Source organism: Equus quagga, chromosome 16 (assembly GCF_021613505.1).
Source record: "Equus quagga isolate Etosha38 chromosome 16, UCLA_HA_Equagga_1.0, whole genome shotgun sequence".
Taxonomy (NCBI): Eukaryota; Metazoa; Chordata; class Mammalia; order Perissodactyla; family Equidae; genus Equus; species Equus quagga.
This window is the reverse complement of record NC_060282.1, coordinates 54,376,756-54,400,705: the sequence shown is the minus strand read 5'-3', so window position 1 is coordinate 54,400,705 and position 23,950 is coordinate 54,376,756. Positions and strand designations below refer to the sequence as shown.

The 23,950-nt window shown below is 39.9% G+C and overlaps 1 long non-coding RNA gene across 3 annotated transcripts in view; it reads right to left on the bottom strand.

The window, feature by feature from the left end:
- The window catches only part of LOC124227766 (uncharacterized), a 99,766-nt gene that overhangs the window by 5,152 nt on the left and 70,664 nt on the right, over positions 1–23,950 (bottom strand). For 2 of the 3 annotated variants that reach the window (XR_006885548.1, XR_006885547.1), the window contains exons 2-3: positions 22,006–22,070; positions 14,523–14,657 (exon numbers count right to left, since the gene is read on the bottom strand). This is a non-coding gene — a long non-coding RNA (uncharacterized LOC124227766). Of the gene's footprint in view, positions 1–4,182; positions 4,287–14,522; positions 14,658–22,005; positions 22,071–23,950 lie in introns of those variants that run through there. The other variant, XR_006885546.1, reaches the window with a different exon arrangement.

The window sequence follows — 23,950 nt, the reverse complement described above, 5'->3', positions numbered from 1 at the left end:
TAATAACAACAATAAAAACGAATACTGTCAATGGCAAAGAGAGCAGGTGGAGGAAATGCATCTACTTTTGGCTCTACTGAAATACCACTAACATGACAGAAACAAGATTTTATTAAGGTGGAAATCCACAAGAAGGGAGAAGACAGACATATCAATAATTTTGGATACTAGAAAGCAGACAGGTAAGTCACAAATGAATCAGCAGATCCAAGACAACTTAATCCTAAGAGGAGAGTTGAAAATCAAAGCCTTCAAAGCCTCCAGAAGTGCCACATTCAAGACCTCTGAAAGTAGGAGTACAAAGGTGACCAAAATAAAGAGGATTGATTGAAAGTCTACATAAGCAACTACCAGATCGCCAGTTGCCTCCCCAGCCAGAGCAAAAACTGGAGGGTTATTGTCTGAAGAGAGCAAAAAATCCAGTCTCTGGACGGGGTGATACCATGCACAAAGGTGGGTTTACAACACTGAAACAAGGGAACTGGCTGCTGAGGCCTTGTTGCTCCTCCCCCACTCAGCTTTCAAAGAGCTGGCAGGCAGGCTTCCCTTTCCAGGCAGGAGATGGGAATAGTCATCTCCAGAGAATAGGACATGCTCAGGAGGAAACACCTAAACAATTTATATTAGAGATTGTGAAACTTGTCAGCCCAGACCCATCACCAGGCAGCAAATACTTCATGCATCAGAGCTTCCAACCCAGTGTTTTTCCAACTCACTTGTTCGTCTCCCCCTGTATAAGCATATGACCAGGATTACTAAATGTCTGAGGAAATGGTCTATCATGAAAGAATGACAGAGAGAGAGAGACCAAAATAAACAGGAGAAAGTAACTTGGAAGAAACTAGAGACTACGCAACGGGAAGAAATTGGCCCCCTAAATTAATATTAACTAAGAGAAGATATTGCAACCACGAAACATAAACAGATAGCATTAAAAAAGGGATATATTGAGGCTGGCCTGGTGGCACAGCGGTTGAGTTCGCACGTTCTGCTTAGGGGCCCGGGGTTTGCTGGTTCGGATCCTGGGTGCAGACTTGGCACCGCTTGTCAAGCCATGCTGTGGTAGGTGTCCCACATATAAAGTATAGGAAGATGGTGCACAAATGTTAGCTCAGGGCCAGTCTTCCTCAGCAAAAAGAGGAGGATTGGCAGATGTTAGCTCAGGGCTAATCTTCCTCAAAAAAAAAAAGGGATATATCAATGCAAATTCTAATTCAGTAGGTCTGTCTGGTAGATTCTGTATTTCCAACCACTTCTGGGGGATGCTGGAGCTTTTGCTCCACAGACCACACTTTCAGGAGCAATATTTAGGATAAATCTGGTCCCATAATAAGAATGTTGTCAAGTTTTTTTCAAAAGCTATTTAAAATGTAATACTGATATGAAGGGGTGCTACATGCAGTTATTTCTAATAGCGAAAATTTAGAAAGAACCTAATTGTCTAGTAACAGAGCCAATATGAAGGGACAATATTCAATCTGGGTGTTTTCAAAGAGGCTTTGATTGCACGGATGGAAGCAGACTGAAAGAAAGTGATCCGGTATGTCAACTGTGATTATGACAGGTTTTGCAATTATAAACAACAATAGTTTCTTTATAACTTTCTGTATTTTATCCAATAAATATGTTTTATATTTATACTAAGATTAAAATCTATTAAGCAAAATACTGACATTTGTATTAAGCAACTATTTCTGACATCTGTATCGTGACATCTACAAGATTTAATCCCCATTAGTTTAACCCTGAAATTCCCTAACTTTAGCAAAATTTTCTTTGTTGCTATTGATATGTGTATTTTTCACAACTCATGATGAATTCCATGTGTTCATTACTCACTGCACAAGCAAAGTAATACCTTCTTAGATTTGTTGAAAAAGTAGAAGAAAAAATCTATTTCAGGCTTTAAGAGGAATGAATATTGACCACTGTGAAAGAAATAGATATACTTTTGATAACCCCTGCCCCCCAAAAAAAGAATATATATGGGAGAAAAGACTGAGGACGAAGATCCTGTACACTTCCAGAAAGAAAAAATAAACAAAACAAAGACAAACAGATGCCATACAAAGAATTGTGATCAGAATGGCCTCAGACGTCTCCACAGAAGTGCTGGAATTGGAAGGAAAATTCTCTATACAGCCAACATATCAATCAAGTATGTGGGTAGAATAAAGACATTTTTAGACATGCAAATCTTTATTTGCCGTGTGTTTTTTCTCAGAAATCTGTCTTAAAGCTTATGAATGAGTAAACCGAGGAAGAGAGAAATAAGGGTTTTTGGAACCAAAGATCTAGCACAGAAAAGAAGGGAGGAGAATCCTCAGGCATGAAAGGTAGACTGTTGAGATTGGAGTAGCATCCAGAGGGACTCCTTAGGAATATTAAATTTATAGATTGCTTGATGCGTCTGAACATCTTGAGGCGAGATTTATGTAGCTGGCGATGTGTCTGGGGTGGAAATACTAAGTACCTATAAAACTAAGTGGAAAGGATAAATAAACAAATAGAGAGAGGGATGGATAGTAACAAAGGAGAAAACTGGGTGAGAGATATACGTGAACATTTTGTACTATCTTTGCAACTTTTCTGTAAATCTAAAATTATTCCAAAATATAAAAGTTTATTTAAAAAAATGGTAGACACAGAAAAAAAAAGTTATGAGCCCTAAAATTTTACATGCCCCCATAGACATACAGTGAGAGGAGGGACAGTAAAGATGAGAAGAAAATCTGAACAAGGAAAGCCTTCCCACTGAAGGGACCAGCAGTGAGGTGGTCAAGTTGGCAAGAGTGATCACTGCCTTGGTTTACCCAGACTGCATAAGAATGTGTGCACATGACATCCTATCAATGGAGTGCACATGGAGACCGGGCTGCAGGCAGCCAAGGTGGAAATGCTCACTGCATCAGGTATGCCTGGTTGCCCTTTCTGATCCCAACCAACAGAAACATCCTTCCCCATCCTTTCCTGCTCTCCAGAGCCTGACTCCAAGTGAAGCAACTGCTTACTTTTCGAGATTAGAACACTGGAGTCTGTAAAGAGGTCTGGGCTTGACATCCCTCATTTCCCATTAGCCTAGAGAGGTTTCGTCCATTGCCCAGAGTCCCAGACTCAGGTCAGCAATTTCCCAGATGCAAGCACTTCCAATGTCATCCTACAAAAGTGAGCTAGACTGCTTCCACACATGGCTTCATTTTTCCAAACATCCTCCTTTTCTTCTTAGTAAAACAAAATTGGATGCAAAGTATTAAAAAACTCATAAAATGAACATCTCCTACAATCCCACGCCACTTCTCCAGAAGTAGCTTCCTGAATTAACCCCTTTTCTATCCCCATTTCACAAATGAGAAAACTGAGTCCCAGGAAGGTTGTGCAGTGAGAAAGCTGAGTGGCTGAGCTGGCAGTGGAACAAGGTTTCTCTAAGCCCGCTGCAGGGTGCGCTCTTAATGGAAAAAGTATTCTGAAGGTGAGGTGGCCATCAAAACTCATGACTTACATAAGACACCAATTTTGGCTAATTTAGAAACATTTTATACCTGATTTTGTTGCTTCTTTCTTCAGAGTCTGAAACATACAAAGCCCCACCATTGGACAGTGTTTGGCTAAATTTAAACACCGAGATGCAGACATCTTAGAGTCGGATTATTTGGAATTTCCTCCCTGTTAACCTTATCCCCCTCCTAAGGTTTTAATGCTTCCAGAGTGCAGAGAAAAACTTTTTAATCATTAAAAAATATTGTTCCATCATTTACATGAGCTCATCAGCATTTATTAATATTCTAAAGGGGCTGGCTTGCCCCCACTCCCTATCAGATTCTCTCTTTACTGTATACCCTCTGTTAATTCACAGAGTAAGGAATGCATAGAGGGAATCAGTTGCTTATAAAGCTTTTACTTTGAAGGGAAAGGGTTCAAATAATTCAACTCTGTTTGCAAAGAAAAACTTCAAAGCCTTTAAGAAGGCACCTCCCTTTAATTCAGTTTGTTAGATTTGTTCCCCTATTTGAAAGGTAAGAAGATGAAAGAAAGTTAATCTCCCATAAATTCTCCCTCCTGTTATGCCCAGAGTTTCAATACAATACCTTTTTGCTTAGTAATTCTAGCAGTAAAAGATAGGCAAGAGCCAATGATTAGCAGAGCTGCAAATTGCCATTGTTTTCAGCGGGTCTCCAGACATACCTTAACCTCGGGATCCCTCTCAAGTCTCAAACGTATGCTCCTCTCCATCTCCAGTGTCTTATCCTGGGGTTATTCTGACTTTTTATGAATCACCCCGGAAGGTGCTGTGGAGATATAAACGTTAACACAATCTTCAACATAAATCTCTCTTCTTTGGGAAATCATTTTAAATCAAAAACTAAACTTTTTTTTTACCTTCTTCTTAAAATTGCTACCACCTACTAAGCTACACATCATCAGTACTTAGGATTAAGAACTTCACCTGCAAAAACAAAGAGAACACCTCTATACCATATTTCTATTTTACGATAAGCTGCCAAAATCCTAAATGTGTTAGTCTTTGCTTATTTTAAATTATTAGATGAAAAATTCTTCAGATTGAGGAGCTTTTGAGAGTTGCAGAAGGGTGCTATTCTGGGTCTAAAAAACCCCAAAGCCTATTTATACTATGGCATTGTGGGCCTGAACTATTTTCTCAAAAGCTCCATTTCTCAAAGTTCCATTCCTTGGCATAAAGATATAACTGTTCACCCCTGTTCCCAGTGGTTGGTCTAATGCAGAATCACAAGTTCTTAAAAGTCAATTAACATTACTGTTGCTGGATGAAAATGCAATTAAACCCCAAATTCCTTCCTAAAACATGAAAGAAATTCTCCAAAATAAATGAGAAGGAGGGAATGGGGAGTTATTGCTTATTAGGTACAGACATCCCAGACAGAAAGTCTGGGATGATGGAAAAAAGTTCTGGAAATGGACGGTGGTAGTGGTCATTGAACATTATGAATGTGCTTAATGCCTCTGACTTGTACACTTAAAATGGTTAAAATGGTAAACTTTATGTTATGTATTATTTTACTACAATTTTTTTAATTTAATAAATAAATAAACAATAGCTTCATATTAAAAATGTTAATTCAGGGCTGGGAGATAAGCAGAAAAACAAAACAGTGTTTCTGGTTGATAAATTGTCACTAATAGATATCGAAAATCTAATAACATAAAATTTTTGACACAGAAATTCCACTTTCATCAATTTATCCTAAGGACATAATTAAAAATGTGCACAAAATCTATACGTAGAAGGGCATTTATAATAGCATTGTTTGTGGTAGCAAATTGTTAATAAAATGTTGGGAAAACCTAAACACCCAACACTAATAGTTTAATAAGTTCTGGTTAATTTATTAAATAAATTACCCTCACCTCCTGGCCAGACCTCTCTAGCATCTTTGTTTACTCTTCCACCTCCGACTTTACATTAAATCTGGGCATTCCTCTGCTTTTTTCTGTCTTTCTCTCAGTCACCATTGGTTCACTCAGCAATTACTTATTGACACTTCCTCTGTGTCAGAACAATAGGAGGTGCTGGGGATAAAGCTTTCAACAACTCAGACAAAGTCTCTTTTCTCATGAAGTTTATACACTTTGGGGAGGATACAAAGAAGAAAATCAGCTATTATAATATCATATGACAAGTACTAGAATATGGGGTACTCTGGGAGTACGTGGCTCAGGCCTCTAAAACAGATCCAGGTGCATCTGACATGACTTCCTGGAAGAAGCCATGTCATAGGGATGAGTAGAAATTAAGTAGGGAAAGAACATAAGGGGAAAAGAATGTTGCAGGCAGAGATAATAGCACGTATAAGGACTCAGAAGTAAAAGAGAGCAAAGTACACTTAAGACACTGGAAGTATTTCAGAATAGCATGAGCCTAGAGATGCCAGGAAAAGAGAGGAAGAAATACATCCTTGTCCACGGAGCTTCAAATCAGACTCAACCTCAAACCAAGGACTTAGTTGACTCATCTACTGGGTGTCTCCACAGGAACAGGCTACAAGCAGCCCAAGTTCACATGCTCCACACTAAGTTCATCATCTGCTTCCCTCCCTCAACCCCGGTCCTCCTGTTTGAATTCTCAACCACAGTGAATAATGCCACCAGAAACCTGGAAACCACACATAGCTCCTCAGTCTCTTTCCCCTCCTGGTGCCTTATGGGGCTCTTGCGGGGAGGGAAAGGTGGAGGCAGGAGTGGGAAGCTGAGCTGTGATGTAAGCCCAATAACAGCCTGGCTATCTACTTCCTAAATTTTTTTTGGTGGGGTGGGGGCGGGAAGGAAGACTGGCCCTGAGCTAACATCCATACCCATCTTCCTCTACTTTATATGTGGGATGCCTACCACAGCATGGCTTGCCAAGTGGTGCCATGTCCTCACCGGGGACCCGAACCGGCAAACGCTGGGCCGCCAAAGTGGAACGTGCGAACTTAACCGCTGCCCCACCGGGCCGGCCCCTAAATAGTTCCTGAATCAATCTTCTCTCTCTCTGTTTCCACCTTCCATACTCTATAGAGGCTTCATCCCTGGTGTCATTGTCATACTCTGGCACCCTGCCAAGCCCCTCTCCACACTTGAGTCTTTCTAAAACCCAAATATCATTGTCATTCTCCTGGTCGAATCCTTTTGTGTCTTCTCCATGTGCTTAGGATAAAATCTGAACCCAATCATGTTTGACTAGCATCTGATCTTGACTTGACACTGCGGTCATCCACCTTCCCAACTCAATGCGCTGGCCATGCTGGGACTGACCCCCACTTGGTTTCCTGGACCCCGAATGCTTTTTTCCTCACAGAGCCTTCGTGCCAGTGTGATCCCTCTGCCTAGAACATCGTCCCTTTGCTCTTTGTCTGGTTAATTCTGACTTCCCTTTCAAGCCTCAGCTTAAATACTCCTCGTCCCAAAAAGCTATGGTTCTATCATAGGCCCGTTCGTAAAGCGTCCTCTTTCTTCATCCTTCCCTAAACTATAGCCTTTGTTATGGTGGGGATTCGGTCAATCTTTTTTTTTCTGGTTTAATTGACCTACATCACTGTATAAATTTCAGGTGTACAGAATGATGGTTTGATCTACATATATTGTGAAATGATTACCACAATAGATTCAGCTAACATCCATCAGCTCATAGAGAGAAAACTTTTAAAAAGAAAGAAGAAAAGAAAAAACAATTCTCCTTGTGATGAGAACTCAAGATTTACTCTCTTAACAACTTTCCTGTATACCATACAGCAGTATTAACTATAGTCATCATGTTGTACATTACATACCTGGTACTTATTTACCTTATAACTGGAAGTCTGTGCTTTTCCCTTTTGCTAATGTTGACAACCCATCCAGAAGCACCTAAGGCTTGGCTCAGGAGCCAGACAGCACCTAATACTGCATTGCATTGGCAACAACACATTGCAGACCTGGACACATGCTCAAGGTACATTGTCCACTGAGAACAGCAGGCTCCCGCATGATATTTATGGTATCATCTCATTTTGTAGAGGAAAATGTCCTCAGAAAAAACTTCTCAAAGGACAAATACCAACATGATAACTGAAATTGTCTCTGTTCCTTAGTCGATCTCCTTACTGAAGGGGAGGGGTCATCAGTCCTTTATGATTTTGTTTTTGTCCATCTGTGTTTTCAGTAATTTTGGGAATCATGGGCATTCTTCTTTTTTTTTTTTTTGCTTTAATGATGATAATAATAATAATAAACAAAGAAGACTTTTATAGAAAAGTAATTCAGGAAATTCAAGAATTTGAGCTGCAGAAATCTATTTCAGAATGCGTAAACTTTGCCAAGAACAGACTTCTGAGTTAATTTGTTCAATCTACAAAAATAATGGAATTTACTCAACTCCTGACTCCTGAGTTCAAGAATTGGAATTCTCAAAGTTCACTGTTACATTCTGCTGCTTCAAAAAAGGCAAATATTGCTGCTTCTCTAGAAACAGGCTCTGTTTTTCAACGATGGTGTTATCTTCACTAAATTTTTCCTCTTTTCATTAAACCTGTGCATTTTGGAAGAATGTTTTAAGTACTGTCAGAAAGCACTTTACCTTCCAGTTATTTTTCTTGCACTAATTGACTGCGTCTCACAATATTCCCAACTGTAACAAAGCAAGATCGAGACCAGCACAGTCCCTCTCACTGCGTGAGACCTATTGTTAGGGCCACTCAGCTGTTACTCAGGATGAGACAATCAGACATTTAGTCTACATTTGTGCTTGTTCAGTGCCAATATCTTAATTTCAAGAACAGCATGATTTTCTCAGTCGTGTGTGAAAACCACTTCACACACATGGATGATCTTTGCTCTTTTTCTAGATTCTCTCAGAAATCTCAGCTTCCCGATTTCTCACCTCCTGATGGAAAACAGCAGCGACTACTTTGGAGGGGGACGGGGTGTCCTGTGGCTGCCACTGCAGATGGATTGAGAAGGTTAACCAATTACCAACTAGCACTATTAACACTTTAACCCTTTGGCCAGTTTATATTGGCACCTAGGTGAGAACGGTGTTTGCAAAACTGGAACAGAAACCCAGCTAAATTTTGAAAGGGGGAAAGGAGGAGGTAAAAACAGTCAGCTCAGGGAAAGGGTCCCTGAAAGGTGACCAGCCTCCTGAGAGTGGCAAATGCAAGGCTCAGGAAGGGGACAGCAAAGCCAGGTGCAAAACATTTCCCTGTCTTTTTTCCAAGGCTTCTTATAGAAGTTGCTTTCAGTCAGATGGCTTTGGAATGGTTCTGTGGGCCCTGTTGTATCTCTCGTGCTAGGAGAGGAAAGATGGGAAGTGGGGACTAATGTGAGCAGTGTCCAGTGATTAACTACCTCAGTAATCATAACAGCTCTGGCAAGTGGGTGTTGCCCATCTGATAAATGGAGACAGAGATTCAGAGAGGTTCATCAATGTGCACAGGGCCCTGAAGCTAGATTGCCCAGGCCAGGCCCTTCCTCTCCTCTAGCTACAACCTGTGGAGTCAGAAAAAAGAGGCTCTCAGACCTTAGGCCTCATCTTTTCTGCAACTACCCTCATTCCCTCCACCAATGCATCCTATCCCAGGCTTTGAAAACCATCCAGATGCAAACTTCTAAACTCAAATGCCCACCTACACTCCACAGAGATGTTTAGTGCACTCATTAACATCACATGTCCAAAACCAGCCCCTCCCTCAGTGTTCCCGTTCTCTGGAAACAGCAGCTCCATTCTTCTAGTTAACAGGCCATGAATCTTGTGGTCGCCTCTGATTCCTCTCTTTATTTTAATCCCCACCTCTGATTCAAGGAAGAAATCCTGTTGGTTCTACCTTGAGAATATATCCAGAATCTGAGCACTTCTCCCATTTCCACTCCCTACCCTGGTTCAGCCCACTGTCATCCTAGCTGCCCTCCTGCCCCCACCCCTGCCCCCTTGGTCTCTTCTCCGTACAGCAACCTCCAACTGCTCCCCAACAGCTCCCATCTCACTCAGGTGAAAGACAAAATCCTTCCAGTAGCCCCAGAAGTTGCCCCACACCCACCTTGAGACCTCATTTCTGACCTCACCTCCTATGACTGTAGTCTCACCAGCCTTCCTGTGGTTCTTCAAATGCACCAGGGGCCCTGGGGACTCTGCACTCAGATATGCCCTCACTTCCCTGAGTCGTGGCTAGAATGTGGCTCTCTGAGTTCTTCCCACCTGCTTCCTTTAAAATTACATCACTCTCACACACGCTGTCCTACCCCCTTCCTGCTTGCTTTTTCTACATTGCGCTGGAAGCCATCTGCTCTGCTAGAGAGTGGGTTCTCCCCACACACTCTAGAAGGGAAGCGTCAGAGGACAGGGAGTGTTTACTGCTCTGCTTTCGCGTTCACTGCTTCCCTCTGAGAGTCCCTGGAGTATGGCAAGAGTTCAGCAAACATTTGTTGATGAACATATTTGCATAACCCTAGTTGTGTATTTTTTTCTTTTCATAGTATTTATTCTCTCTTAGATTCTTGTGTTTCACTCATACTCCATGGGACATTTCTGATCTATTAGGAGTCCATTTCTATCAATTCTGAGTCTTACAGTAGTATTAAGATGCAAGGTTAAACACTGGATTCATATTAAACCTATACAGCTCCGCCTATAGCCAATGCATATTCATGAAATCAATGTCCAAAAAAAGATCAACAAAAACATCAAAATTCCCCTTGTAAGATGGCTCAAATTCTTTACAGAGGGGCTGACTCGGTGGCACAGGGGTCAAGTGCGCGCGTTCCCCTTCGGCGGCCCAGGGTTTGCCGGTTCACATCCCCGGTGCGGACACGGCATCATTTGTTAAGCCATGCTGTGGCAGGCATCCCACATATAAAGTAGAGGAAGATGGGCACAGATGTTAGCTCAGGGCTAATCTTCCCCTGTCCCCCCCCCAAAAAGTAAAAAAAACATTCTTTATAGAATGAGAAATGGAATCAATAAATTAAATGTAAATCTACAGAGATGTTCTTTCAGTGAAAACCCACTATGGACACTGCAGCTCTCTTGATAACATCCATCCCTTGGCTCCTCCACAGTGACACCTTAATGGAGTCTGGGTTGCATTGACTTCAAAGTGAACCTTGATTGACCAAAAATTGGACCTTGATTATCCACTCTTGCCACAATGTAAGATTCAGGTAACTGAGGCCTAAGGTCAATATATGGCATTCCTCTGGCCACAGGACTTTGTTCTGGGATAACACAATCAGTGCAAAGCTGAGGAGTTTCATATGGCCCTTGAGGAATAAACATACTCTCTTCTGTTCTCATTGAACAAAGAAATAAATACATTGACTTAGTTGTGAGCTTATATCTCTCTTATATATATGTATATGTCTGTATGTAAAATATACACACAGCCAGAAAGGGAGATGGATAGAGAGAGTGATAGATGGAAGTACTCAACAATAGTCATGAATAGATGCGTATCAGGATGATAATATTTTATTAACACCTCTGAAGTTTACAAACCACTTTCACATAAATATTATCTAATCTTCATAGCACACCTATGAGGTATAATTATTATACTATTTTACAAGTGAGGACACTGAGACCTCAAAGAGGTTTTGTAATCTATCCTATGCCCACCACCAGGTAATATATGAAAATAGACAATAAAAATAACCAGAAACTAAAAAGAGAGAAGACATCCTGGAGCTGGACCAAAGTCTGCCTGATTCCAGAGTCCTTTCCTCATCCCACTCAGGCACTGTCTCGGTTAACCCCAAGATAAACATCTTCAGTACCAAGCAAGTAAGGATCAGACACGACCCCAAATTAAACCTGTACAACCATTTGTGGGCTAAGTGTGTAAGAGATGGAGTTTGCCATTATAAATCTCCTAGAAAGGAGTGCCACTTCTGTAGAACATGTCTAGGGCCTGGCACATTTTTACATGGTGACATGCAAGGACTTTGTTCTTCCTTCTTTAGGACTTGGGAATCCTTCCTAGCACACGAGGATGCGTCCTGATTCTCTAATGCTCCATAGCTTAATACAATGTCTCAGATGCAAAGGACTCAAGAACTGGAAACTATAGCAAGTCAGCTTTACTACAGGTGCAGCAGGCGATTCCATCCTCAATGGCAGTAGGCTTATGCAATAATTATAGTTTTTAGCACCTATGTTTGTTATTGATCAGTATCTCTGAGCTCCAAGCCCCCTCCCACAATTCTCTGCTCTGTAATTCTTCTTTTAATTGTGGTAGAATACACATAACATAAAATTTACCATTGTAGCCATTTATAAGCGTGCAGTTCAGTGGCATTAATTACATCAACATTGTTTTGCAACCGTCATCTCTAGAACTTTTTCATCATCTCAAACTGGACCTCGGTACACATTAACAATAACTCCCAATTTCCCTCTCATCAGCTCCTGGCAACCACCATTTTACTTTCCATCTCCATGAATTTGACTATTCTAGGTACCTCATATATGTGGAATCATGCAGTGTTTGTCTTTTGTGAATGGCTTATTTCACTTAGCATAAAATTCTCAAGGCTCATATATACAAAATATTGTAAAAATCATATACACCAGGGAATTGAATTAAACTTGAGTGGTCCTATTCTAAAAACTTTGCTATTTCTCCCAAAATTCAGACTTCAGCATCCAACCCTGAGAGACAAAATTGTAGCAGCCCTAGCCTCCCATTGTAGACAATTATAAAAAGACTCAATAGATAAAGCAAATGTTTTCAAGCATTGGACAACAGGAAGCAGAAGGTGCTAATCCTGGAGAACAGGGAAATATTTGAAATGAGCCCCAATTCTCCCTGGCTTTCAGCCCAGGGACACACTCCAGACTGTGCACAGCGAGGTGGAACCCGAGCAGAGAGCTCCGATCTCTGTGACTCGTGGAAGCAGATATTGGGGTTCAGGGCAGCTGAAATAGCTGGAATTTGTGGGAATGGGTATTAGGAGAAGGGGATGGTAGAAGTCTGAGTGGGTGTCCCCCACGGCCGTGGGCTGAAGGCTAGACTGTACTAGTGCACAGCACATTCTAAGAGGCCCTCAGGGAAGAGCTGCTGCAAGCTGAGAGCCCCACAGAGGTCCCCAGGTCACCCAGGGCTGGGAGATTCCTACACAGTCAGCACACACAGACTTTGTTGAGCCCTGCAAATATGCAACTCAGACCCCAGGAAGACCCTGCCTTCTGAGTAAAGAATATGCCCTAGAATAAGGGCCAGACCCTAGGACTAAGGACAAAACAGAAATAGACCCACCTGGGAGGATCAAGAGGACCCGCTAATATTTAACCACTTGCTGGAATAAAACTTGATACCTTTTAAAAGAAGATGGCTTAATCTAACAACCCTGAACACATCATCCTCAAAACTCAGCATACAATGAAAAATGACTAGATATGCAAAGAATCAGGAAAATGTGACCTAGAGTCTAGAAATTATATATTCTCCACATGTATATCTCTTCCAGTAGGAAGAATGAAATTTCTGAGACAGCAAAATAGCCAGGGTGCCTCTTGATCTAGAAACAAGTCGCAATAACCTATTAAATACTAATCTACATACAGTAAATGCTGTACTTTTTATCCATTAATTATAGCCATTATGAATTTTTAATGAGATGCTAAAAGATCTTAACCTTACAATCATTTATGAATGTGAAACTAACTGCATCTTATTTAGGGAGGAGTAGCTTTAACATAAATGTGAGTTTTTAATGTCTTACTTTTTTTCCTCCCTGTGGACAAATTGTTTTGCTAAGAATTCTAAATAAAGGGCATGATCATAAAACTTACCTTAGAACCTGGCAAGTTTACCTTTTTTGTAGTCAAATAGGTTATGATGTCTGGGTGGTTGTACCACTTGTAGAGGACACTCAGGATGAGGTGCTAGAAGCAAGAGCCAGGGTTTTGAACTTAAAAAGAGAAGGTTCCAGAACTGATGATCCCATCTGGGCAAACACAATGACACCATCCGAGCTGAGCCCTCACTGCTGGCTGTAGCATTTGCTGATGTTCTGTGCCACCCAGCTCCCCTCCCATCCCGGGGGAGCTACCTGTCCCACTGCCACTGTCATTGCCTCCCCTGGAGAGTGACATTACCCTCCATTCTCCAAAAAGAAAAGGAGACTTTGCTAAAGTGATGGTCTGGAGTATAGTTTACTTCACTGCCATCACCACAGACTATTCTTTCCCTATTATCTATTATTTACCTCTGTATGAAGATTCTCAATTTCACAATCAACATTTAACAGAAGAGAAGGAAACTAAAACCGAGAGAAGGATCATGATTTTAGCAAGAAGTAAAAGGAAGTAAATAGATTGTTAATAAACTAAAGGAAAACTAATTAAGACATTTAAAGAAAATTTCTCTTGTAAGCTCTAAATTAAATTAAGTTAAATGGCATTTCTAGACTTAGCAAGCGAAAATTATAGAAGAATGGGCTTATCTATTAAGATCAAAAACCAATGAGAGTTCAAACTCATTATACGAAGCCAGCAGTACCCTGACACCAAACCTAGACAAAGATACCACAAGAAAAGAAAACTATCAGGCCAAAATCCCTGGTGAACATAGATGCAAAAATCCGCAATAAAATACTAGCAAACCAAATTTAACAGCACATTAAAAGGGTCATGTACCATGGCCAAGAGAGATTTTCCCTGAGGTGCAAGGACGATGCACCATATGCAAATCAATCAATGTGATACACCACATTAACAGAATGAAAGAAAAAAACACATGATCATGTCAATAGACACAGAAAAAGCATTCGACAAAATTCAACATCCAGAGCCAGCCCTGAAGGCCTAGTGGTTAAAGTTCAGCACTCACCACTCCGGCAGCCTGGGTTCACTTCCCAGTCATGGAACCACACCACCCGTCTGTCAGTTGTCATGCTGTGGTGGTGGCTCACTTAGAACTAGAACGACTTACAACTAGGATACACAAGCATGCACTGGGGCTTTGGGGAGGGAAAAAATTCCACATACATTCTTAATACAAATTCTCAACAAAATAGGTATAGAAGAAACTTACCTCAACACAATAAAGGCCATATATGAAAAATCCACAGCTAACATCATAATCAATGGGGTAATTTTTCCTCTAAGATCTGGTACAGAGCAGGAATGCCCACTGTCAACACTTCTATTCAACAAAGTACTGGAAATCCTAGTCAGAGCAATTAGACACGAAAAAGAAAGAAAATGAATTCAGAGTGAACAGGAAGAAGTAAAATTATCTCTGTTTTCAGATGACATGACCATCTGTGCATAAAATTATAAAGATGCAACAAAATAACTGTTAGAACTAATAAGCAAATTCAGTAAAGTTGCAGCATACAAAAATCAGTTGCATTTCTGTACACAATGAACTATCTGAAAAGGAAATTAAGAATACAATTCCATTCACTATAGCAACAAAAAGAATAAAATAATTAGGAATAAACTCAACCAAACAGGTGAAAGATTTGTACACTGAAAATTGTAAAACACTGATGAAGGAAATTAAAGATGATACTGAAAAATGGAAAGATACTGTGTTGATATTGGAAAAATTAATATTGTTAACATGTCCATACTACCCTAAGTGATCTATAAATTCAATGCAATCCCTATCAAAATCCCAATGTCATTGCTTACAGAAACAGAAAGATCAAGCCATTGTGGAAAACAGTATGAAAGTTTTTCAAAAAATTAAAAATAGAACTACTATATGATCCAGCAATCCCACTTCTGGGTATATAGCCAAAGGAAATGAAATCAATATCTCAAAGGGACAGCTGTACTCCCATGTTCATTGCAGCATTATTCACAATAGCCAAGACATGGAAACAACCTAAATATCCATCGAAAGATGAATGGATAAAGAAAATGTGATAGGTATCATATATATATATATGTATATATGTATATACATCTCATAGGCAACAACATACAATGGAACATCATTCAGCCTTGAAAAAAAAAAGGAAATCCTGCCATTTGTTACAACACGGATGAACCTGGAGAACATTATGTTAAGTGAAATAAGCCAGACATAGAAAGACAAATATTGCATGATCTCACTTATATGGGGAATCAAAGATAGTCAAACTCATAGAAGCAGAGAGTAGAATGGAGGCTGCCAGGGGCTGAGGGGTGGGGGAAATGGGGAGATGTTGGTCAAGGGGGACAAAGTTTCAGTTATGCAAGATGAATAAATTCTGGAGATCTAACATACAACAATGTGACTATAGTTAACAGTACAGTGTTGTACCCTTGAAATTTGCTAAGAAGGTAGATCTTAAGTGTTCTTACCACACACACACACACACACACAAGATAACTATGTGAAGTGACGGATATGTTAATTAGCTTGATTGTGGTGATTATTTCACAATGCATACATATATGAAAACATCAAGTTGTACACCTTAAATATACACAATTCTATTGGTCAATTATACCTCAATAAAGCTGGCAGCATTGGCAGGGGGCAGGAATTAAAGGGTACTTAAGCCTGACTGAGCACCATTATCGTATGCCAGGCCCTTGACACACATCACCTCATTCTGTCCTCACCACCAACCACACCCAAGTATTGTTATCCACCGCTACATATGAGGAAACTGAATCACCGAGAAGTAAAGCAACCAGCCTAGCATCACACAGCAACTTAGAGATTAAAAAGAATTTTTTAAAAGAATACTTGAATTTAAGCCCTGATGACTTATAGCTTACCTTTACAAAGTGCTATAAAATAAACTATGTGTTGGTACCAAAAAACAAATCCAACTAGAGTTCTATGGAAAGAGGAAACCAACTATAAATGCTTTTTCTTAAAAGACGAAAACAAGAAATGTATGCAATTTTATTTGCCAGCTATACTTGAAAAAATTATTTTTAAAAGAGGAACACAGGATTGAAAGCAGGGACTCAGAGATATTTGTACACCCATGTTCATAGCAGCATTAGTCACATTAGCTAAAAGGTAGAAGCGACACAGGGTCATCAATGAACAAAGGGATAAACAAAATGTGGTATATAAGTACAATGGAATATTTTTCAGCCTTTAAAAAGAAGGAAATTCTGACACATGCTACAACACAGATGAACCTTGAGGAACTTTATGCTCAGTGAAATAAGCCAGTTACAAAAGGACAAATACCACATGATTCCACTGATATGAGGTTCCTAGAGTAGTCGAATGCATGGAGGCAGCAAGCAGAATGGTGGCTCGCCAGGGGCTGGGGCAGAGGCAATGGAGAGTCAGTGTTTAAGGGGACAGAGTTGCTGTGTGAAATGATGAAAAATTCCAGAGATGGATGGTGCAACAGTTACACAACAATGTAAATGTACTTAATGCCACTAAGCTGCACACTTAAAAATGGCTAAGATAGCCAATTGTATGTATCTATATTTTGCCACAATTACAAAAATAAAATAGAGGAAAATAACGATATTTCTATTTTATTTGCATTTATATGTATTTTGCTTCTTGGGAGCTCAAAACACTTTCATATGCTTTTCATAACCTTTATTTTTCTTTTTAACATCAATGTTTTTGTCAGAATTAGGAATGCAATATTTACTAATTTAATAGGTCAAATTCACTCCCAACTTTTGTGTAAAATTACAAAGCAATTTCATCTCCTACTTTGAGGGCACTTAAAAGTACTGTGTATCCTAAATAATTTAAACAGAGGATCAAATAAAAAATTCTCAAAAAGGCCAATATTCATTAAGATCAATTGGGACCAACACTTTGAAAATACCTTGTATTCTAATGTAAAATCACCAGCAAAAAGAAATGGATAATTAAAACACAAAAAAGAGAGCTCTAATTGGTATATCTAGAAAAACACAATATTTGTCATGTATGCAATTTTCACAAGATCTTACTTATAAACTAAAGTTGTATGAATCAAAAAAAAATTATCACACACCCTTCTCACTAAACATTTGAAAATAATTCAACCCAAATTCAACATTAGTTTATCTGGTGTTTTGATTATCTGTTACACGTAACGAAACACTCCCAAACTTAGTAGCTTAAAATAATAATCATTTACTTGCTCATGATTCTGCAACCTGGGCTGGGCTGAGTGGTTCTTCTGCGGGACTTGCCTGTGGCCACGTCCTGTGGACACATTTGCCTAGCAGGTTAGCTAGGGTCTGGGCTCAGCTGGGACACGGTAACAGCTGACCTTCTCTTTATATGCAGCTTCAGGAGGTCTCCCTCTCCACTTGCCCTCTCTACAGGGTCTCTCCAACAGCCAGACTGCTTACCTGCTGGACTACCATCAGGACTTCCAAGAACAGAAAGACAGAAAGTGTCAGTGCTTCTTCATGTTTGGGCTTGAAGTCCCAGGACCCGACTTCCACCGCTACATAGCATTGGTCAATGCAGGCACAGGGCCAGCCCACATTCAAGGTGATGAGGAAGAGACGTCATCTCTCTTTTTTTTTTTTTTTGAGGAAGATTAGCCCTGAGCTAATTACTGCCAGTCCTCCTCTTTTTGCTGAGGAAGCCTGGCCCAGAGCTAACATCGTGCCCGTCTTCCTCTACTTTATATGTGGGATGCCTACCACAGCTTGGTGTGCCAAGCGGTGCCATGTCCGCACCCAGGATCCAAATTGGCAAACCCCAGGCCACTGAGAAGCAGAAAGTGTGAACTTAACCGCTGCACCACTGGGCCGGCCCCGAGCTTTCATCTCTTGATGGGGATGATGAGGTTACATTGCACAAGAGCCTATGGGATGGGAGACATTGCTGCAGCCATCTTGGGACATGTGGTCTACCTCATCTGGCATACGATTTGTGAGGGGCTTGGTAAGCAAGGAAAATATGTTAATAGATAGCAGGGATCACATATAATCCATCTTAAAAGAAACTTCAACACAATAAAAATCTTACATGAAAGATATATTTTACCTCAAGGAAATGGAAAACAAGGCTTCTGCCTTTTTTTGTGTAGTTGGGAGATAAAATATGCAAAAGAGGAACAATTATAAAGGTATTAGTTCATTCAACAAATATTTTTTGAATGTTTAATATGCTAATCTTCTACCACTAGGTGAGGTGTAATTTTTCAAAGACAGCTTGAAAGCCATGGCTTCTAACTACAGCCACCATAATTTTTTAGAAAGAAGTGATGAGCACACGGGAATCACAAAAACAGCTGTCACTTTGGGGGAGACTACTAGGTGTTAGGAACTATGCTAAGCACGGTGTCTCTGAATCCTTCCAAAACTCCACGAAGGAAGCCCACCATTAGTCATTTTACAGGGAAGAAAACTGACACTTCGAGAGGCTAAATACTCTCAAAGTAACACCAACTCCCTAAAATATTTGCCAAGAGATTGACCGAGGAAGACTTAGCTACCGGGAATGTCAGAATACATTTTGGAAATGTTACTGCTTATACATATTTTTTATTTCCAATTTTACCCAATCAAGGTTCTCTGAAATGAGCGTGCTCCTTCACTGACATGTGATGCTGTGATTTGGTCTTCAGAACGCCCAGCGTCTTCACACGCTAGGTATGGAGATTCATCAAGCACCCACACATACGTTCAGGAGCATATCATTCCATTGAACACCCTAATACTTAAAGCCAGTGAAAATTTCTATATGGTGACTCCCATCACTACTCAAGTCTGGGTGGAAAAATACCAAGCTTTTCTCAAATAACTGCATGATTGTCTTGGGTCCAAAATGGAAAATGCTCTTTCTCCCTCTTCCTGCTTTTGCCTCCCACAAGACTGCTGCATGGATCTCTGCTGATCCAGACTTTTCCCCTCCTTAGGGTGGGATGCTTCCTCACGCATTCAGTAAGAGGAAGAGGTGGACAGAAAGTGGAGGCGGCCACTGAACAGCGGGGCCTCTCCAGGCGGGAGATTGTGTGAGCTGAAGCCAGAAGTCCCTTGAGGGAGGAGTAAGCAGGGGGAAAAGAATGGAGGGGGCCTGTGCGGGCCGAGCAGATAAGAATCTTGCATTCTCCCTCCTTTTCCTTGTTCCTCAGTGCTGGCCGCTGGGGCTCACCCACCCTGTGCCTTTTAACTGTCAGAGAGCCAATGCCAAGTGCTGGGCCAAGACATCGTCGATGACATGTGAGTTGTGTGTGTTCCAAATTGGCCTTCCTGCCTTTCTGCAAGAAAAACAAACTTGAGCTGGACCCCAACAAACATGACAGGAAAAATAACAACCCTTGTCAAGGGCTGATACTGAAAACGGCTGGTCTCTCCACCCCCAAGCCAGCCCCTGCTGTGGACAGGAACAGGTCCCCATCTCTGGCTCCAAGAGGGAGGGCCAGGAATTCCGAAGCTCAGGAGCCTCCATGGTGTAGTATGTGTGGGCCACCAGGTTGTTCCTTCTGAGAGTGCCTGTACAGGGCACTGAAAGAGGTCCTTTCCAGCTTCCACAGTGATACCACAAGGCATACACACTGCAGCATCAAGCCCATGCTACAGGGAGATCAGTAAATGGCTTTGAGTAACACAGTGATTAAGCAACAGAGCTACACTCACTCTCAACAGTCATAGTTCCTACTTTTATTTTTTGGCTACCTTACAAAAAGAGGAATTCAGAATGTACGCTATTGTTGGGCCCATTTCCCTAGATAATATGCTACAAGTCCTTAATGAAAGCTACTGGCATACATAATAAAACAATAACGTGAAATATTATTATTATTTTAAATAATGCTCCTCTATCAAACTTGTTAGCCTTCCACAAGCTAGAATCTGTTCTCTTTTTCATCAGTATTTTCCATGTGATTTGACATGGTTCACATACAAAGGTGCTCAATTAAACAGTGGGTTGAATTAAACTGAAAATAACTTTTTCTAGATCCAAAAAACAGTATTTATATATACACAAAAGAATTGAAAGCAGGAACTCAATGAGGTATTTGTACACTTATGTTCATAGCAGCATTATTCACAATAGCCACAAGATGGAAGCAATCCAAATGTGCATGGACAGATGAATAGGTAAACAAAATGTAGTATATACATACAGTGAAATATTATTCAGCCTTCAAAAGGAAGGAAATTCTGACACCTGCTACAACATGGATGAAACTTTATGGGCATTATGCTAAGTAAACTAAGCCAGTCACAAAAGGACAAACACTATGTGATTTCACTTAAATGAGGTACCTAGAGTATCAAATTCACAGCGACAGAAAGCAAAACAGTGATTACCAGGAGCTGAAGGAAGGGAGAATGGGGAGTTAGTGTTTAACGGGTAAGAAGTTTTAGATCAGGGTTATGAAAAAGTTCTGGAGATGGATGTGGTGATGGCTGCACCACCATGTGAAAGTATTGAATACCACTGAACTATATACTTAAAAATGGTTACGATGGTAAATTTTATGTTATGTATATTTTACCACAATTAAAAAAAATCATTATTAGGTCTGTATTCAGTCTTGGTCAAGGGAGAGAAAATGCTAAATTATGCTGACATCTTCCCCAGTGTGTGCACACTCCTGGAGTGTTCAACTCACAATAATGCAATGTTCAACATATTCTTATCAGCAGACTTGAGCTTGAGGTCTAGGACACTTGCATTAGAAATTTTGCAGATCCATTTTTCCAAAGATTTTAGAGCATTCCTAAGAAGCTTTTTCATAGGCTCAGACAGTGAGCCACTAACTCTTAAGGGTTTTTTGGGTTTTTTCTAAGATTGGTGCCTGAGCTAACATTTATTGTCAATATTCTTTTTTTAATCTTTTTTGGGGCTTCTCCCCAAAGCCCCCCAGTACATAGTTGTATATTCTAGTTTTAGGTCCTTCTGGCTCTGCTATGTGGAACTCGACCTCAGCATGGCTTGATGAGTGGTGCTAGGTCCACACCCAGGATCCAAACTGGTGAAACCCTGGGCTGCCTAAGTGGAGCTCACGAACTTAACCACTCAGCCATGGGGGTGGCCCCTAACTCTTAAGGTTTGATGTAAAAAACAAAGAAAAACAAAAATTTGTTTTGTTTATCTATACTACACTAATAAATTTTTAAAAAGGAAATGAAAATTTTTTCAGTTGTTTTCTTTCATACCTTGTAAAATTCTTCTAAACATAAACTCTTCCATGCCCCTGACTCTACTTAGGAGTCTGGTATAACTTCAATTCCAAAAAAGACAAGGACATTACAAAAAGGGAAAATTATGAAGCCATCTCGCTCACAACTTTCTAAATCAAGTATTAATACACTCATTCCAGCAAATGAAAATAAGCTAATACTTTGCACTTAAGTATATTCCATGAAAACAAGATTAGTTTAATATTAAAAAATCAATTAACCAACCAATTAACTACTAAATTAATCAATTAATTATAAAATTACAGAAAAAAATCATATGAACATCTCAATACATGCAGGAAAAAGCAGTTGATAAAACATAACATCCATTCTTGATAGATAAAAACTCTTAGAGCAAACTAAAAATAGATAAGAACTTCCTTTACCAACCAAAGTGCATTTACAAAAACTCTACAGCAAACATCATATGTACTGGTGAAATGTTGGAAGCTTACCTTCTGGGATTGGAATGAGTCAAGGATGCCTGCTATCATTACTTCTGTGGTAATGGTGGGCTAACCTGGATGGCAAGGCAAGAAAAAAAGTGAAATGTATAAGCCATGGAAAGTGAGAAATACAAATCTTATTTAAATATAATGATTTTGTGGGAATAAAATCCAAAGGGATTTACATATACATTTTTAAAATTAATGCATTCAATTAATACTGACATAGATACAAATTAAATAACAGGGCACCAGGGATGCACTTCCCAAAATATTTTGTGTATTTTGGAGAGGGGGAGTGGGGAAATGAAACAAGATTCTATGATTTGATAATGATTCAAACTGAGTGATGGGGATGGGAGTCTGCTGTACTATTCTGTATACTTTTGCATATGTTTGGAATTTTTTTAAATAAGAAGTTTTTTTAAAAAGATAAGTGAGGCGCTGGCCCGGTGGCGTTGTGGTTATGTTTGCATGCTCTGCTTTAGTGGCGTGGGGTTCGCAGGTTCAGATCCTGGGTGCACCTAGCACTGATTGTCAAGCCAGGCTGTGGTGGCATCCCATATAAAAAAAAAAGAGAGGAAGATTGGCACGATGCTGTCTCAGGGCCAACCTTCCTCACAAAAAAATAAATAAATAAGTGAGTTTAGTTGCTGGACACAGGGCCAATAGACAAAAATGAATTATAATTCCCTAAATCAGTAAAAGGAGCTAGAAAATATTTTTTAATATACCATTTATAGTAGCATAAAAACATCAAGTAGCTAGTATATATCTAACAGAAATTCACAAGACTTCTACAAAGAAGACTATAAATATTCGAGGAAATTGGAGAAGACATAAATAAATGGAGGGGTATATTATGTTCATGGACTGGAAAACTCAATATTGTAAAAATACCAATTCTTCCACAAAATCCTCCATAGATTAAATGCAATGCCTATGAAAATCTCAATGAAGTGTGTGTGTGTGTGTGTACGTGCGTAACTTGAGAAGCTAATTAAAATAGAGAGCTAGGGACTAGGAAAAGTCAAGCTCTTGAAGAAGACGTAAAAGGTGAAAAAATTGTTCTACCAGATATGAAGACTTATGAAACTACAATAACAAGACAGTGTGATGCTGGCATCAAGATAGGAAAACAGACCAGTAGAAGAGACTCATTAGCCAGAGAGACTGTCATACAACCAATGTCTGCTATTTGAGAGGAGTGTGTTGCAGAGTGGTGAGGAAAGAACAGCCTTCTACTGGATGGCACCAGGGCAATGGTACACCCACGTGGGAAACAATTAGACTCCAACCCATCCCACACCACACGCAAAACTAAATTCCAAAAAGGTTTTAGATCAAAATGTGAAAGGAAAAACAAATAAAATTTCTAGAAGATAGCACAGGAGAATAGCTTCCTGGTCTGTGGTAAGGAAACCTTTCTAAACACACAAAAAGCACAAAAGATAAAAGAAAAAGATTTTATATATTGGACTACATTAAAAACTAAGAATTCCTGCTCATAAAAAGACACAAATCAGTGAGTGAAAACATATGCGAGAGAGTAGAAGATACTTAGAACATAAATAAACAACAAAGGACCTGCGTCAAGGATGTAAGAATTCCAAATCCCTAAGAAAAATAAAGATAACTCAGGAGGAAAATGGGCAAGGCCTTTGACAGGCACTTATGAGTTCTATGGCCAAGAAGTAGATGAAAACGTACTCAACCTCATAAGTAATTAGGGAAATGCAAATTAAAATGAGAATTGTTTAAACTGAAAAGACTGACGATACCAATTTTCTGCTGAGAATATAGAACAATGGGAATATTCTCATACTACTGGCGGGAGTATAAATTGGCACAACATTTTAGAAAACAATTTGGCAATTGTCCATCACAGTGGTTCTCAAATGTTTTGCTTTCAGGACCCCTTCACACTCTTAAGAATTATTGATGACTCAAAAGA